The sequence below is a fragment of the Ailuropoda melanoleuca genome, chromosome 10 (genome assembly GCF_002007445.2).
Source record: "Ailuropoda melanoleuca isolate Jingjing chromosome 10, ASM200744v2, whole genome shotgun sequence".
Lineage (NCBI taxonomy): Eukaryota > Metazoa > Chordata > Mammalia > Carnivora > Ursidae > Ailuropoda > Ailuropoda melanoleuca.
Window position 1 is genome coordinate 64,895,115 of NC_048227.1, and position 15,100 is coordinate 64,910,214.

The following is a 15,100-nucleotide window of genomic DNA, read 5'->3' on the forward strand; positions in this document are numbered from 1 at the left end:
GTTATTCATGGAGTCTGTCTCCAACTTCATTCTCATGGTGATGTTTAACATCCTTTCTCAGTCATACTTCATCCCTCCTCCTACTAGCTTGGAATAGTTAGGTTTCTAACATGGAGGCTGAAGAGTATTCCATACAGTTCTTCACCTCGTTGGCATGGATCCCATGCCAGACCAGGTTTACTTTCTCTTACGAGGAAGTCCGCTGTTGGCTCCCTTTTCCTCCTCCCCCTGGTAAGAAGAACAGCTTCCTTTATAGCTTACAGGTGCTTTTTTTAACCAAGGTTTGGAAAGTTCCCTGTTTGGTTTCTTTTTTTTTTTCTTTTTTTTTTTTTTTAATTTTATTTTATTATATTGTGTTAATCACCATACAGTACATCCCCAGATTCCGATGTAAAGTTTGATGCTTCATTAGTTGCGTATAACACCCAGTGCACCATGCAATACGTGCCCTCCCTACTACCCATCACCAGGCTATCCCCTTCCCCCACCCCCTCCCCTCTGAAGTCCTCAGTTTGCCTCTCACAGTCCATAGTCTCTCATGTTTCATTCCCCCCTCTGATTACCCCCCTTTTCTTTATCCCTTTCTTCCCCTACCGATCCTCCTAGTTCTTATGTTCCATAGATGAGAGAAATCATATGATAATTGTCTTTCTCTGCTTGACTTATTTCACTTAGCATTATCTCCTCCAGTGCCGTCCATGTTGCAGCAAATGTTGAGAATTCGTTCTTTCTGATAGCTGAGTAATATTCCATTGTATATATGGACCACAGCTTCTTAATCCAGTCATCTGTTGAAGGGCATCTCGGCTCCTTCCATGATTTGGCTATTGTGGACAATGCAGCTATGAACATTGGGGTGCATATGGCCCTTCTCTTTACTACGTCTGTATCTTTGGGGTAAACACCCAGTAGTGCAATGGCTGGGTCATAGGGTAGTTCAATTTTTAACTTTTTAAGGGACCTCCACACTGTTTTCCAGAGTGGCTGTACCAACTTGCATTCCCACCAACAATGTAGGAGGGATCCCCTTTCTCCACATCCTCTCCAACAATTGTTGTTTCTTGCCTTGTCTATCTTTGCCATTCTAACTGGCGTAAGGTGGTATCTCAGTGTGGTTTTGATTTGAATTTCCCTGATGGCTAATGATTTTGAACATTTTTTCATGTGTCTGTTAGCCATTTGTATGTCTTCATTGGAAAAGTGTCTGTTCATATCTTCTGCCCATTTTATGATTTGTTTATTTGTTTCTCGTGTATTGAGTTTGAGAAGTTCTTTGTAGATCTTGGATACCAGTCCTTTATCTGTGGTGTCCTTTGCAAATATATTCTCCCATTCCGTGGGCTGTCTCTTAGTTTTTTTGACTGTTTCCTTGGCTGTGCAGAAGCTCTTTATCCTGATAAAGTCCCATAAGTTCATTTTATCTTTTATTTCTCTTGCCTTTGGAGATGTGTCGTGAAAAAGGTTGCTCTGGCCGATGTCATAGAAGTTGTTGCCTATGTTCTCCTCTAGAATTTTGATGGATTCCTGTCTCACATTGAGGTCTTTCATCCATTTGGAGTTTATTTTTGTGTATGGTGTGAGAGAGTGGTCAAGTTTCATTCTTTTGCATGTAGCTGTCCAATTTTCCCAGCACCATTTATTGAAGAGACTGTCTTTTTTCCACCGGATGTTTTTTCCTGCTTTATCAAAGATTAGTTGCCCAAAGAGCCGAGGGTCCATTTCTGGGTTCTCTATTCTGTTCCATTGGTCGATGTGTCTGTTTTTGTGCCAGTACCATGCTGTCTTTGTGATCACAGCTTTGTAGTACAGCTCGAAATCCGGCATTGTGATGCCCCCAGCTTTGTTTTTCCTTTTCAACAGTTCCTTGGAGATTCGGGGCCTTTTCTGGTTCCATACAAATTTAAGGACTATTTGTTCCAGTTCTTTGAAAAATGTCCTCGGTATTTTGATCGGGATAGCATTGAAAGTGTAGATTGCTCTGGGTAGTATGGACATTTTAACTATGTTAATTCTTCCAATCCATGAGCATGGAATATTTTTCCATCTTTTTATGTCTTCCTCAATATCTTTCAAAAGTGATCTATAGTTTCTAGCATATAGGTCCTTTACGTCTCTGGTTAAGTTAATTCCAAGGTAACGCATGGTTTTTGGTGTTATTGTAAATGGGATGGATTCCCTAATTTCTCTTTCTTCAGTCTCGTTATTCGTGTATAGAAATGCAACTGATTTCTGGGCATTGATTTTGTATCCTGCCACCTTACTGAATTGTTCTATAACTTCTAATAGTTTGGGAGTGGATTCCTTTGGGTTTTCCATATAGAGTATCATGTCATCTGCAAAGAGAGACAGTTTGACTTCTTCTTTGCCGATTTGGATACCTTTGATCCCTTTTTGTCTTCTGATTGCTGTTGCAAGGACTTCTAGTACTATGTTGAATAATAGTGGCGAGAGTGGGCATCCTTGTCGTGTTCCTGATCTTAAGGGAAAGGCTTCCAGCTTTTCCCCATTGAGAATAATGCTTGCAGTAGGCTTTTCATAGATGGCTTTTATGAGATTGAGAAATGTACCCTCTATTCCTACACTCTGAAGGGTTTTAATCAGGAAAGGATGCTGTATTTTGTCAAATGCTTTTTCTGCATCAATTGAGAGGATCATATGGTTCTTGAGTCTTTTCTTGTTGATATGATGTATCACATTGATTGATTTGCGAGTGTTGAACCATGCTTGCATCCCAGGTATGAATCCCACTTGGTCATGATGGATAATCCTTTTAATGTACTGTTGGATTCTATTAGCAAGGATCTTGTTGAGGATTTTGGCATCCATATTCATTAGAGAAATCGGTCTGTAATTCTCCTTTTTGAGGGGGTCTTTGCCTGGTTTGGGGATCAAGGTAATATTAGCCTCATAGAATGAGTTTGGTAGCTTTCCTTCTGTTTCTATTTTTTGAAATAGCTTTAGGAGAATAGGTATTATTTCTTCTTTGAATGTTTGGTAGAATTCCCCAGGAAAACCGTCTGGGCCTGGAGTTTTATTATTTGGAAGGTTGTTTATCACTGACTCAATTTCTTCATAGTTAATTGGCCTATTTAAGAAATCTATTTCTTCCTGTTTCAGTCTTGGTAGTTTATAGGTTTCCAGGAAGGCCTCCATCTCTTCCAGATTGTTTAGTTTTTTGGCATATAGCTGTTGATAAAAGTTTCTAATAATCCTTGCAATTTCAATGGTGCTGGTCGTGACCTCTCCCTTTTCAGTCATAATTTTAATAATCTCAGTCCTTTCTCTTTGTTTTTGGACAAGTTTTGCCAGTGGTCTATCAATTTTATGGATTCTCTCAAAGAACCAGCTTCTAGTCCTGTTGATCTGCTCTACTGTGGTTCTGGTCTCTAATTCATTGATTTCTGCTCTAATCTTGGTCAACTCCTTCCTTGTCAGTGGGTTAGGCCTGTCCCTCTGTTGCTGTTCCAGTTTCTTGAGGTGAGAATATAGAAACTGCATTTTAGATTTTTCTATTCTTTTGAGTGAGGCTTGGATGGCTATGTATTTCCCCCTTAGGACTGCCTTTGCAGTATCCCATAGGTTTTGGACCGTTGTGTATTCATTCTCGTTGGTCTCCATAAATTGTTTAATTTGTTTTTTGATTTCCTGGTTTATCGAGTCATTCTTGAGCAGGATGGTTCTTAGCCTCCAAGTGTTTGAGTTTCTTCCAGGTTTTTCCTTGTGGTTGAGTTCCAATTTCAGAGCGTTGTGGTCTGAGAATATGCAGGGGATAATTTCAATCTTTTGGTATTGGCTGAGACCTGTTTTGTGTCCCAGAGCATGATCTATTCTTGAGAATGTTCCATGGGCATTTGAATAGAATGAGTATTCTTTGGTTCTGGGGTGTAGTGTTCTATATATATCTATGAGGTCCAACTCGTCGAGTATGGCATTCAAAGCCTTTGATTCTTTGCTTAGTTTTTGCCAGGGTGTTCTGTCTATTTCTGATAGTGGGGTGTTGAGGTCCCCTACTATTACTGTGTTCTTATCTATATGTCTCTTTATTTTGGTTAAGAGTTGGCTTGTGTATCTTGCTGCTCCCCTGTTGGGGGCATATATATTAATAATTGTCATATCCACTTGTTGAATACTTCCTTTAAGAATAATATAGTGCCCTTCTGTATCTCTCTCTATGGCCTCTAGTTTAAAATCCAGTCTATCTGATATGAGAATTGCTACTCCAGCTTTCTTTTGAGGTCCATTTGCGTGGAAGATGGTACTCCATCCCCTTACTCTAAGTCTGAATGCATCTTTGGGTTCAAAATGAGTCTCTTGTAGACAGCAAATGGATGGGTCATGTCTTTTTATCCAATCTGCAACCCTGTGGCGTTTTATGGGAGAGTTTAAGCCATTTAGATTGATAGAGATTATTGACAGATATGATTTTAATGATGCCATTTCTCTTTAAAGTCTTTGTATCGGTTGTGACTTGCTGCTCTGTATCACTCTTGGGGCCTTTTTACCTTTATAGAGCCCCCCTTAATATCTCCTGTAGGGCTGGTTTCGTGGTTACGAAATTGGTTAATGATTGGCGATTTTGGAACGTCTTTATTTCTCCATCAATTCTGAATGACAGCTTTGCTGGATAAAGGATCCTTGGCTGCATGTTTTTCTCTGAAAGAGCTTTAAAAATGCCCCCCCAAGCCTTTCTCTCATTCCAGGTCTCTGTAGACAGGTCTGACGTAATCCTGATACCTTTGCCTTGGTACGTGAGAAATTTCTTTGCCCTGGCCGCTTTCAATACTGTATCCTTGGATCTAATATTTGCGAATTGCACTATGACATGCCGTGGCGTAGGTTTGTCCTGGTTGAGCTTGGATGGGGTCCTCTCTGCCTCTTGGACACGAATGCTTGTTTCCCTTGCTAGATTAGGGAAGTTTTCAGCTACAATTTGTTCAAATATCTCTTCTAGACCTCTGTTTTTCTCCACCCCTTCAGGGATGCCGATGATTCTGACATTGGATCGTTTCATAGAGTCAGTAATCTCCCGTAATCTACATTCGTGGGCGTGGATTTTTTTAAGACCAGCTTCTATTTTCGTTTTTTCTTCTACTAACCCATCCTCCAATTCGCTAACGCGTTCCTCTGCCTCGGTGACCCTGGCCGTCAGAGCCTCTAGTTTTGACTGCATTTGGCTCATAGAATTTTTAATTTCTGTCAGATTCGCTCTCATTTCTGCCCTTAGGGATTCTATATTCTCAGCAACGCTTTCTCTGATGCTTTTTTCAAGTTTACTCATCATCTTGACCATTGTTGCTCTGAATTCCATTTCTGATAATTGGGATACATCCATATGTATTAATTCTGTGGCCGAGGCCAATTCTGTGGCAGAGGCCACAGACTCATTATCTTTTCTTTGCTGGGGGGGACTTCTCCTTCTCGTCATTCTGATGAAGAGAGATTGCAGGGTTGTCCAGAGCCCAAGTGTTGACTGGGACCCAGGCCGTGCGCCCTTGTTTTATAGAGATCTTAGGGATGTGGGCTTCTTCCTTAAAGAGTTTATTTATTTATTTGAGAGAGAGAGAGACAGTCAGCAAGAAAGGGAACCCAAGCAGAGGAGTGGGAGAGGAAGAAGCAGGTTCCCGGTGGAGAAGCCCGATGAAGGACTCCTTACGGAGCGTTGTGATCACACCCTAATCCGAAGACAGGTGCTTGGTGACTGCGCCACTCAGGCGCTCCGGGTTGTGGGCTTCTTGATTTTTCAGCCTGCCTTCTGGGGGAGGGGCCTGCCTGCAGGTACTCAGAAAACCCTGTTTGGGTAGAGTCTCTGTGTCCCTTGCGAGGGGGGATGGGGATGGGCACCCTGTGAGCCGGTATTTCCGGGCTTTTGTTCTCTGGCGGCTTTCCCTGGCGGTTTGCTATGCCTCTTCTGAGAGAGCAGCAGCGGCTGAAATTCAGCCTCTGTCTCAGAACAGAGGGATCGCGGATCGTTCTCCACTGATGTTCTGGCCACTTTAACTCTGTTTCTGTTGGTGCTGCTCAACCCTGCAGCATCCCGGGCTGTGCGCCCCACACCCGGCGTCCCAGCCCTCACTTCCAGGGCCGGCACGTCTCTGTCCTTTGTGTTTCCAACCCCGCCCGCCGCCAGCCGCCCCGCGCGGGCTCCCGGAGCTCCCCGTCTCAGTCTGGTGTCTCACGGGTGCTGACCGCGAGTCCGCCTGCTCCCCCGTGCAGGTGGCCCTCCAGCCGCCAGCCGCCCCGCGGACGCTCCCGGAGCTCCCGGTCTCAGCCTCGATCCAGTGAGCACACCGGAGCTCCGGAGCTCCGTGAGATGCTTGGTGGTGCACGCTCCCGGCTCACGGACTCAGTCTGCCGTTTCCAGAGTGCGGGTCCGCGGTCCGCCCGCTCCCCGGTGCAGGTGGCCCGCCAGCCGCCCTGCGCGCGCGCTCCTGGAGCTCGCGTTCTAAGTCTGTTGTCTCGCGGGTGCCGTCCGCGAGTCCGCCTGCTCCCCCGTGCAGGTGGCCCGCCAACCGCCAGCCGTCCCGCGTGCGCTCCCGGAGCTCCCTTCTCAGCCTGCTGTCTCAAGCGTGCGGGTCCGCGGTCTGTCCACTCCCCCTTGTAGGTGGCTACCGCTTCCCGGCGCCCTGACACGGCGGCTCCCTCCCCCTTCTGTTTAGCTTCCGATATCTGTGCGCGGTTTCACGGCTCCCCGCTTCGTACCTCGATACTCAGCGCTGGAGATGTTCATTTGTAGAGATCCAGATGTATCTTCCTGCGTCTCAGGCTGATTCCGTGGATATTCCCTGCTGGTCTGGTACCTATCCAGCTCAACTCAGGGGACCGGCTGAAAAAGGGGTCCCCTACTCCTCCGCCATCTTAACTTCCCTGTTTGGTTTCTGTTATCTTGGGTGAGAATGAAAAAACAGTGAGGAGGTGCTCTGGCAGCACCACCCCTTTACCGCTGTGGAAGGAAACAGATCTACCCAACAAATAATGCCACTGGATAGGTACAGAACAGGAATGGAAGAGGGGAGATCCTTCAGAATGGTAAGACCTCGGAGGAACAATACACTAGAGGGTTAACAGTTTTAATGTAAGTAACTAGAACTGTTTCCTCTATGACATTCTTGCCTTTTGGCTTTAGCCATGATACTTAACCATGTAATTGGAAGTTGTTCCCACCATCTTTATTTCAGTAAACAGTATTGTTTTATTCATTCTTTGCATATAGCACTGCATGTAAGTATATATTTGAACATGGTACATTATAGAAACTGAATTCAGAATTACTGTATTTTATAAAGAGCAGTGTTCTATCATCTCTTAAGTGGTAATAATCTCTTAGTGATAATAAATCAACCACTGAGGTTTCCCTGATATGACCAGTGACTATGGTATCAACTCAGTAGTGCTTTTCAGCTCATGCTGAGCATTTCCCTTAGTCAAGTCTCCCCGTGATCTCCCAAGTGGCTGTTTTACATGACAATAATAACATAAATCACATGTGCTAAATGTCTCTCCAAAGACTTCTCATTTAGGCTTGTTTGTCATCCATCCCACCCAAGAAGTAGGGAAGGTCATACATGGCCACAATCTGACCGGTGAGGACAAGGACACACAGCCGAAACACAGGTGTAAAGCCTGAGCCACCTGATTCTGGGCAGTGTTTCCCCTTCTAGCCCACACTGCAGCCTTGGCATGGTTTCATGATATAATAACTACTTTTACTTTTTAAAAATGCTCTCTCTGGACCAAATCATGTTTGCTTGCTATTTTGATCCAAGGCCACACCGTCGCTGTATGCAGCCATGACTGATAATTTTAGGAATGGTGGACTGAAGTTAACCTAGAGGAGCGCTAACCAAGAGAGCTTCCTCAGTGATGGAATGTTCTATGTCTGTGCTGCCCAGTGTGGTGGCCACTAGCCACGTGTGGCTGTTGAGCACTTGAAATGTGGCTGGGGCGTTGCAGGAACTGCAAAATTTATTTAATTTTAGTTAATTTAACTTTAAATAGCTACACGTGGCTAATGACCACCATGTTAGACAGCATGGGTCTAGACAGTGCAGGGATCCTCCATTATGACCAGGTTCCTCTTACACGTTTATCTCTCAGCATTGCTTGGGGACACTTGGCCATTCTTTGCCATTCTTTTAGAGAAGAATTATTTTTGAGAACCTTTTTTTCTTATGCTTAGGATATTTGGAATACATAAATAGGCAGCACAAAGTTTCTTCTGAATTATGACCCACTTAAATTTAAAGCTGTGAGATCTCTGATCAACACTATAAAGTAAAATTCAGTTTAGGGGCACCTGGGTGGCTCCATTGGTTAAGCATCCGACTGTTGATCTCAGCTCAGGTCTTGATCTCAGGGTTGTGAGTTCAAGCTCCACATTAGGCTCCACACCCCATGTGGAAAAAAAAAATTCCCTGAATTTAGTTCACCATACTCTTTTTGGTAGAAATGAGAAGACAGTGAACCATATGTCTTTGATTACACCTGTAAGAGATTGAACCTTTAGAAAATTATTTTTGGCAAGAGGTTTATTTAACTCTAAAAACAAAGGGCTGTTTTCTTTCACAGATACAAATCTGTTATTTGATGCCTGCAAAGTTCAATGACACTTTAAATCAGGATTGCGTGATATTTACAGAGCCCAAAAAAATCCAGTCAACATGATGTTTCCATTAGATTCAATGGAATTCTGAGATTATAGTCAGGGAGAAGGGGAACTGTGGTTTATAAATTCATAATGCATTGCAGAGCAACATTATAATATTAAAACAGCGGCTGTTTTCATTACTCTTGTTAAATTGAACAACTAAATTTAGAAGCTCTATGGAAGAAATTAGAAAGAGTGACATTTCTTAATTATCCAGCAGGTCCTTGACTGGAAAATTTCAAGGAATGAGGAGAAGACAAAATGTAACAGATAATACTAGGAGTTATATAAAAATTCAGAAAACAAGTAGGGGTGCTATCACATCAGAGGCTTTTTTTTTTCCCTTCTAACATGGCTTTTGACTTCTTCAAAGAAATTCTTTTTAATTAGGTTTAAGAGACAACTATCTTCCACAGATTATGATATTAGAAAAACACTTTTTATGCTGGGAGACAGGAATAGTGAAATTGATCTAAAATGTTATGTGCTGTAAATTTGAACAAACTAAGTTACCAAATGCTTGCTTTTTAATCCTGAACAGTCTTTTGATGTTGCGTTACATAGATTCTCTTTTGATCTGACCTTTTAATTTCTAATATCACACTTGTTTCTAGTTAGTTTCTTGAATTCATCGTTATGGTCATGAAAATACTGTGTCAGTTTTTTATAATTACTGTTGTCAAATACTGTTATACATGAACGTATTTTCGGCTAATAGAATATTTTCAGTCCCCATAAGCCCTGCTCATGCTCCCTTCCAGCCAATATCCCTTGCCTGTAGGAACATCTAACAGCAAAGACCAGTTTTGTCTGATTTCTAACTTTAAGTAGAATTAGGCTCTGTGTGCTCTTATGTCTGGCTTCTTCAACATTATGTGTCTCTGATTCATCCATATTGTTGAATGTTGTAACAGTAATTTATTGATTTTCATTACTGGGCAAGATACCATTATGGCTATACCACAATTCACGTAATCATCTAGACAATTTATGTGATCATTGATAGGCATTTGGGTAAATTTAAATTGGGGACTATTACAAATAATGCTTATGTACCTGTTTTCCTCCTCTTCTCAGATCTGTACGTAAAAGGAGAATCACTGCATTGTATGGTACTAAGTGTGTGTATGTTTAGTTTGGGTAGCCGCTGCCAGACAGTTTCTCAGAGTACTTGTATAGTATAGGAGAGTTCCCGATACTTTATATTTTCAGTATCCTCACCAATGCTTGAGATTGTCAGGATTTTTTTGTGGAGTGGGGGGAACCACTTAACACCTATAATAATAATCATAATTTTGCTTTTGGAAAAAGCTAGTCAGGAACTGCTGGCTTAACAGTTTTAGGCCACAGACACCCCTGCACGCGCACGTGCACACACACACACAGACACACACACACACAGAGTGAACATCAAATGCTCCCACTCCCAGCTTGCCATAGACCCATCCAGAAAACACGTGGAAGTTCACTTTGGGCAGTATGATTGCAGTTTGGTCCTGCAGAGAAGCCGTTGGGTAAGACACAACGGTGCACTGCTGTGAGCCTGAAGACACTTGGTGGGGTAAGAAGTACTTGAGGAGGTAGTAATACTAGAATTTGCCAAGTGCTCTTAGAGTGTGTCTGGTGAATTTTCATTTTAAGTAGTTTGACACAGATAGCTCTCAGTTCACCCAGTTGAATTCAGCAAACTTTTTTGGTGAGTGCTTCACTCCCAACCTTGAGTGTTATAGAAATGCAAAAGGAATGAAGGATGATGACTAAAAAAGATACAAAGAGATGCTCTACTTTGAGGCAGCCAAATGCACAGTATAATAGATGGATGCCCATTTGCATTTGGTGGATTGGCAAAAATGATGTCCGATAACTTGCTACAGTGAGAGTAGTGTTTGGGTGTGCAGCTATGTACTGCTGAAGTGTCATAACCACTCTGGAAGGAAGCTCAATGTAGCTATGAAAATTAGGAGTGTACAGAGGCGGCTGGCTGGCTCAGTCAGAAGAGCATACAACTCTTGATCTCGGGGTTGTGAGTTTGAGCCCCATGTTGGGTGTAGAGACTACGTAAATAAAAGTTTAAAAAAAAATTAGAAGTGTACATCCTGACTCAGCAATCTCATTTGTAGGAACAAGCCCTAGAGAATGCTCAACCTGTGCACAAGAAATCTTCCCTAATGATGTTGACCCTAAAATTTTTAATCATGAAAAGAACTCTTCGATAGAGGACCGGCAGGGTGCCTGGGTGGCTCAGTCAGTTAAGCGTTTGCCCTGGGCTCAGGTCATGATCCCAGGGTCCTGAGATCAAGCCCCACATCAGGTTCCCTGCTCCGTGGGGAGTTTGCTTCTCCCTCTCCCAAATTGCTTTCTCTCTCATTCTCTCTCTCTCAAATAAATAAGTATATAAATTTTAAAAATTCTTAAAAAAAAAGACTGGGATAGCCATCTGGGGTATGTTCATACATGGATTACTGTGCCATAGTTAAAAAGAATGAAGCATCTCTAGGATATAAGCTCTGCGAGGGCAGGAGCTTGGCTTTTGTTCGTTCCCGTGTCTCTAGCCACTGGACCGATGCATGGCAGGCCTGTGGTACTCAGGAGTTATCAGTAGAATGCATCTCTAAGTACAGGGCTGACCTCCAAATCCTGCTGCTGAGTGAAAAAGCAAATTGTAGAAAATCTGTTTTATAAAATACATATGCGTGTATGTAAGTTCATAAAAACTTAATGGAAAAGTATACACCAGCATGTGATATACATATGTGTGTTTGCATGTCTGTGAAAACTTACATGGAAAGACATACACCAAAATGACAACAGTGTTACCGCTTAAGGGCAAACAAAGGGAAGGGACAGAATTTGGGAATAGTATTCAGTGAAGACGTCAGACTTTTCTACAGTGTCTCAACTTTGGAAAAGGATACTATTTTCTCCACGGAAATCTTTAGTAAAAGGTGAAAGATTTATATGATCTGAAGAGAAACCAGAGTATAGGATACTATTTTCTTATATGAAGTAATTACAAGATAATTTTAAAATGACATTTTACTACGGAAAGATGATTTCCTTATTGTCTGGCAGGTTGAAATACGCTGGGTAAAGAGCTCCTCCCTCCAGAGCTCCATAGCCTACACACAGCCATACAGAGTGGCCAAGCTTGCTGGATTTAGTTTCCCAAAGGGAATTCCTCGAATATATGGAATAAATTGGAAAAAAAAAAAAAACCCCACAGTGATTCTGCATATTTAGGAATCAACCAGCTATTTGTGTTTTCATCTTCATTCTGATTCTATATTTGAAGAATACATTAAAAAGTGTTTATTTGAAAAGAGAAGTATTTATTTGCACTAACTACATTCACATCTTTGCAAAAGGCTTTAAAATACCTTAAGAAAGGGATAAAGAAGGTTAATAGAAGTAGACAGTAAGAGATGTGGAACGAAAGGATCAGGAAACCGGGCAGTTCTGTGATGCCGTGTAGCTCATAGCATCGCACAGCTAACTGGCTGTGCTTAAGCTGGGCTGGTTAACAGAGAGGGCCTACTAGTGCCAAGCACTGCACTGAAGGCTTCATGGACATTGTCATGTTTAATCCACATGATAACGTTATGGGATGGCTTCTGTTATTATCATCTCATAGCCAACAGACAACCAAGTGTACGACTGAAACTTGAATCAGGACTGTCTAATTTGGATCCGGGCTACCGAGGACCACATGCTGTAAAGTGTGTGTGTGTGTGTGTGTGTGTGTGTATCTGTGTGTATTTGCTCCATACAAAACTGCTCTGTCCTTCGAAGATTTTTCAGCAGGAATGAAATTGCCATTCTCCTTAAGTCAACAGCAATAGCTATTAATGAAGTTACCTGCAAATCATGAATTCTTTTTTCCCTTTCCCTCCTACTCTGTTCTAAAATGATTTATTTGCTGGCATGAGACATTAAATTAAACTCCTTCTGAGATTTTGAATGGAGTTTTTATCTGGAAGGAAGAATGTTTATTGTAGTTTTCAGAGAAATTGAGCTGCTTCTGGGCATCTCAGAGGTCTGGTGAGATTTCCTTCCATTCACATTTCTGTTCGTTGAGTGTACATAGTTCATTTGGTTTTTATTGCTAACATTTGCCAAACACCATGAGTAAAATATTTGCCTCATTTAATTTGAATTTTGAATGTTTCCTTCTTGGTTATTGAGTAATTGCAGGCTTTCGGGTTCTCTGGATTTGTGTTGACAGACGCCTTTCCTTCCAAAAAGAAATAGTCTGATCACTTATGTCATATGCTTTCTTAACAAGTTTTTTCTAGGTCAAGAGAAAGGCAGAATATAATTTTTCATCAGTGAATAGTTTATTACAATGTTCTTTTATTCAGGTCTTCTGGGAACTTAGAGTATCTGCCTTAATAACTAGACCTATTTTCTGCTTAGAGCAGATTTGTTGTACCTTGTTCTCTGAAAGATTGAAGATACACACTAAGTATACACCAGCATTTCTACTACTTCTAAGACCTTTTAGCCTTGAGATTCCATTCAGCTAAAATTTATGATAAGTAGGCTTCGTTTAGATTGAGCGGAAATAAAGTTTACCTTTGACTACAGAAGAAATGGCTCATTTTATTAAACCATATAATACTGTGTACTAAGATTTCAGATGAGTATATCTGACCTCCTTGAGAGAAGGTTTAATTGCATTGCCTTTACTGAATGTCTTCTGTGTTCCTAGAATCTAGTTGCTGTAATGCTAATCATGATAATGGCACAAAGAAAATCGCTTTATGGAGCTTAAGGGGAAGGTAAAAATCTATTATGCAGCTAGTGAACAGTATAGAATATGTGAACAAGAGTTGGAGCATGTGAACAAGAACACAGTGGTGGGCATATTCAAGGGAGAGAAAAAATGAGAAAAAGTAGGAATTGAGCAGACTCCCAAAAGCAAAGTGGAATTGAGAAAAGCAGAGAAGGAGTTGAATTTGAGGTGAAGAGTGGGAGGGGCCGGACAGCAGACATTCTGGGCGGAGGCACGGGTGCAAATCCGTCCTGTTGTTTAGGCAGGAAGACAACCTGTGCCTGCCTTCGGGCAGACCGCCCTGAAGTCCGTGCCCTGTGGTCTGCGTCTGCTCTCTGCTGAGGTGCTTCTCCCCCCTTCACCACATGCTGAGTGCCCCTCCCAGACCCAGGCCAAACTACATCTCAGCCTTCTCTCGAAAGCTCACCTTGCCTGCCTGAGAAGTGGCTCTTTTCCTCAGCAGCAGTGCTGGCAGGCTGGTCGTCTGCCTTGCCCCGCGCACTTTGGACTGCATTTCAGTTCCAGTTGTCCCTGCCACACTGAGGCCTTCTTACAGGAGGGAACCAGCCATCTTGGTGTCCTGGATGCCAGCAGAGTGCCTGGCCCCAAATAGGCACTCAGTAGGTCAACTGTGTGTTTTGGGAATGAGTGAGAAAAATAATTCTCTACCTACGTTTCATATTAACATCAATAGCATCCATAGTCGTAGAAATAAAGAGAGAAAGCAGAAAAATATCTTTTTTGTAAAACCTTTACTAATATATGATTAGATATATGTAAAGAATGAATCCTTAACATTATTTTTAAGATTTTTCATGTTAACCCAGCAGGATTGTTTTTTTGATTTTTGGTTTTAAAAGTCTCCTATCGTAAGTGTTTAAGGAATACATATGATTATCGTCTTAATAGGACGATAGATTTGTTAGTTCAGAAAAATAGCCGAGATACAAACTGGCTGTGTTTAGCAAAACTGGAAGGAGATACAGTGAAAGAAATAAAAGGAATCCGGCTAGAGGAGAAAATAGAGAAGGTAAAGAGTGCTGCCTAGAGTCAAATACCCTCTGGAAGCCGGCCATACCCAGCGTTCCTCACCTGCGAAGCCTTCCTGCCCAGGTTCCCGCTGTTTTCTCCCTGAGAGCCTGCCCACTCTGCCAGAGGCTGCCCCCTGTGTTAGGTACGAAGCCCTGCCAGCCGTGTCCCCAGGCTTCCTCTCCGCTCTGTCTCCTGATGGATTATTGTAGCCATGGGGCTGCCTTCCCATCACGAATTGATTATGTTCATTTGGGAGCTGAATTTAGGGTAGTGTGTATATACTAAAATGCTGTCTGGGCTTTCTTTTCAACTGTATACTTCAGGAGAAGGACTGGGTTAGAAGAAACACAGTGAAAGTTCTATTTGAGCACTTGAGTCCTCAGTGGGAGGCAGGTTTTTTTAAGAAATTTGTATTAAATGTACCCTATAATATCTACCTTATGACTCCTTTGTTCCTGATTGTTTCTGAGCTCTGTGTGCCTCAGACCTAGAGAAGTCAGTGGTAACTCTTTTTTTTTTTTTTTTTTTTTTTTTGAGAGAAAGTGTGAGCCAGGTGGCAGGGGCAGCCAGAAAGAAAGGGAGAGGGAGAATCCCAAGCAGGCTCCATGCCCAGCGCAGAGCCCGACAAGGGGTTGATCTCACAACCTTGAGCT

The 15,100-nt window shown here is 42.3% G+C and overlaps 1 protein-coding gene and 1 pseudogene across 2 annotated transcripts in view; one reads left to right on the forward strand and one right to left on the reverse strand.

The window, feature by feature from the left end:
* Positions 1–15,100, forward strand: part of NT5DC1 (5'-nucleotidase domain containing 1) — a 145,171-nt gene that overhangs the window by 83,497 nt on the left and 46,574 nt on the right. The gene's annotated exons all lie outside the window — the stretch shown is intronic.
* Positions 11,565–11,614, reverse strand: LOC117804281 (annotated as a pseudogene).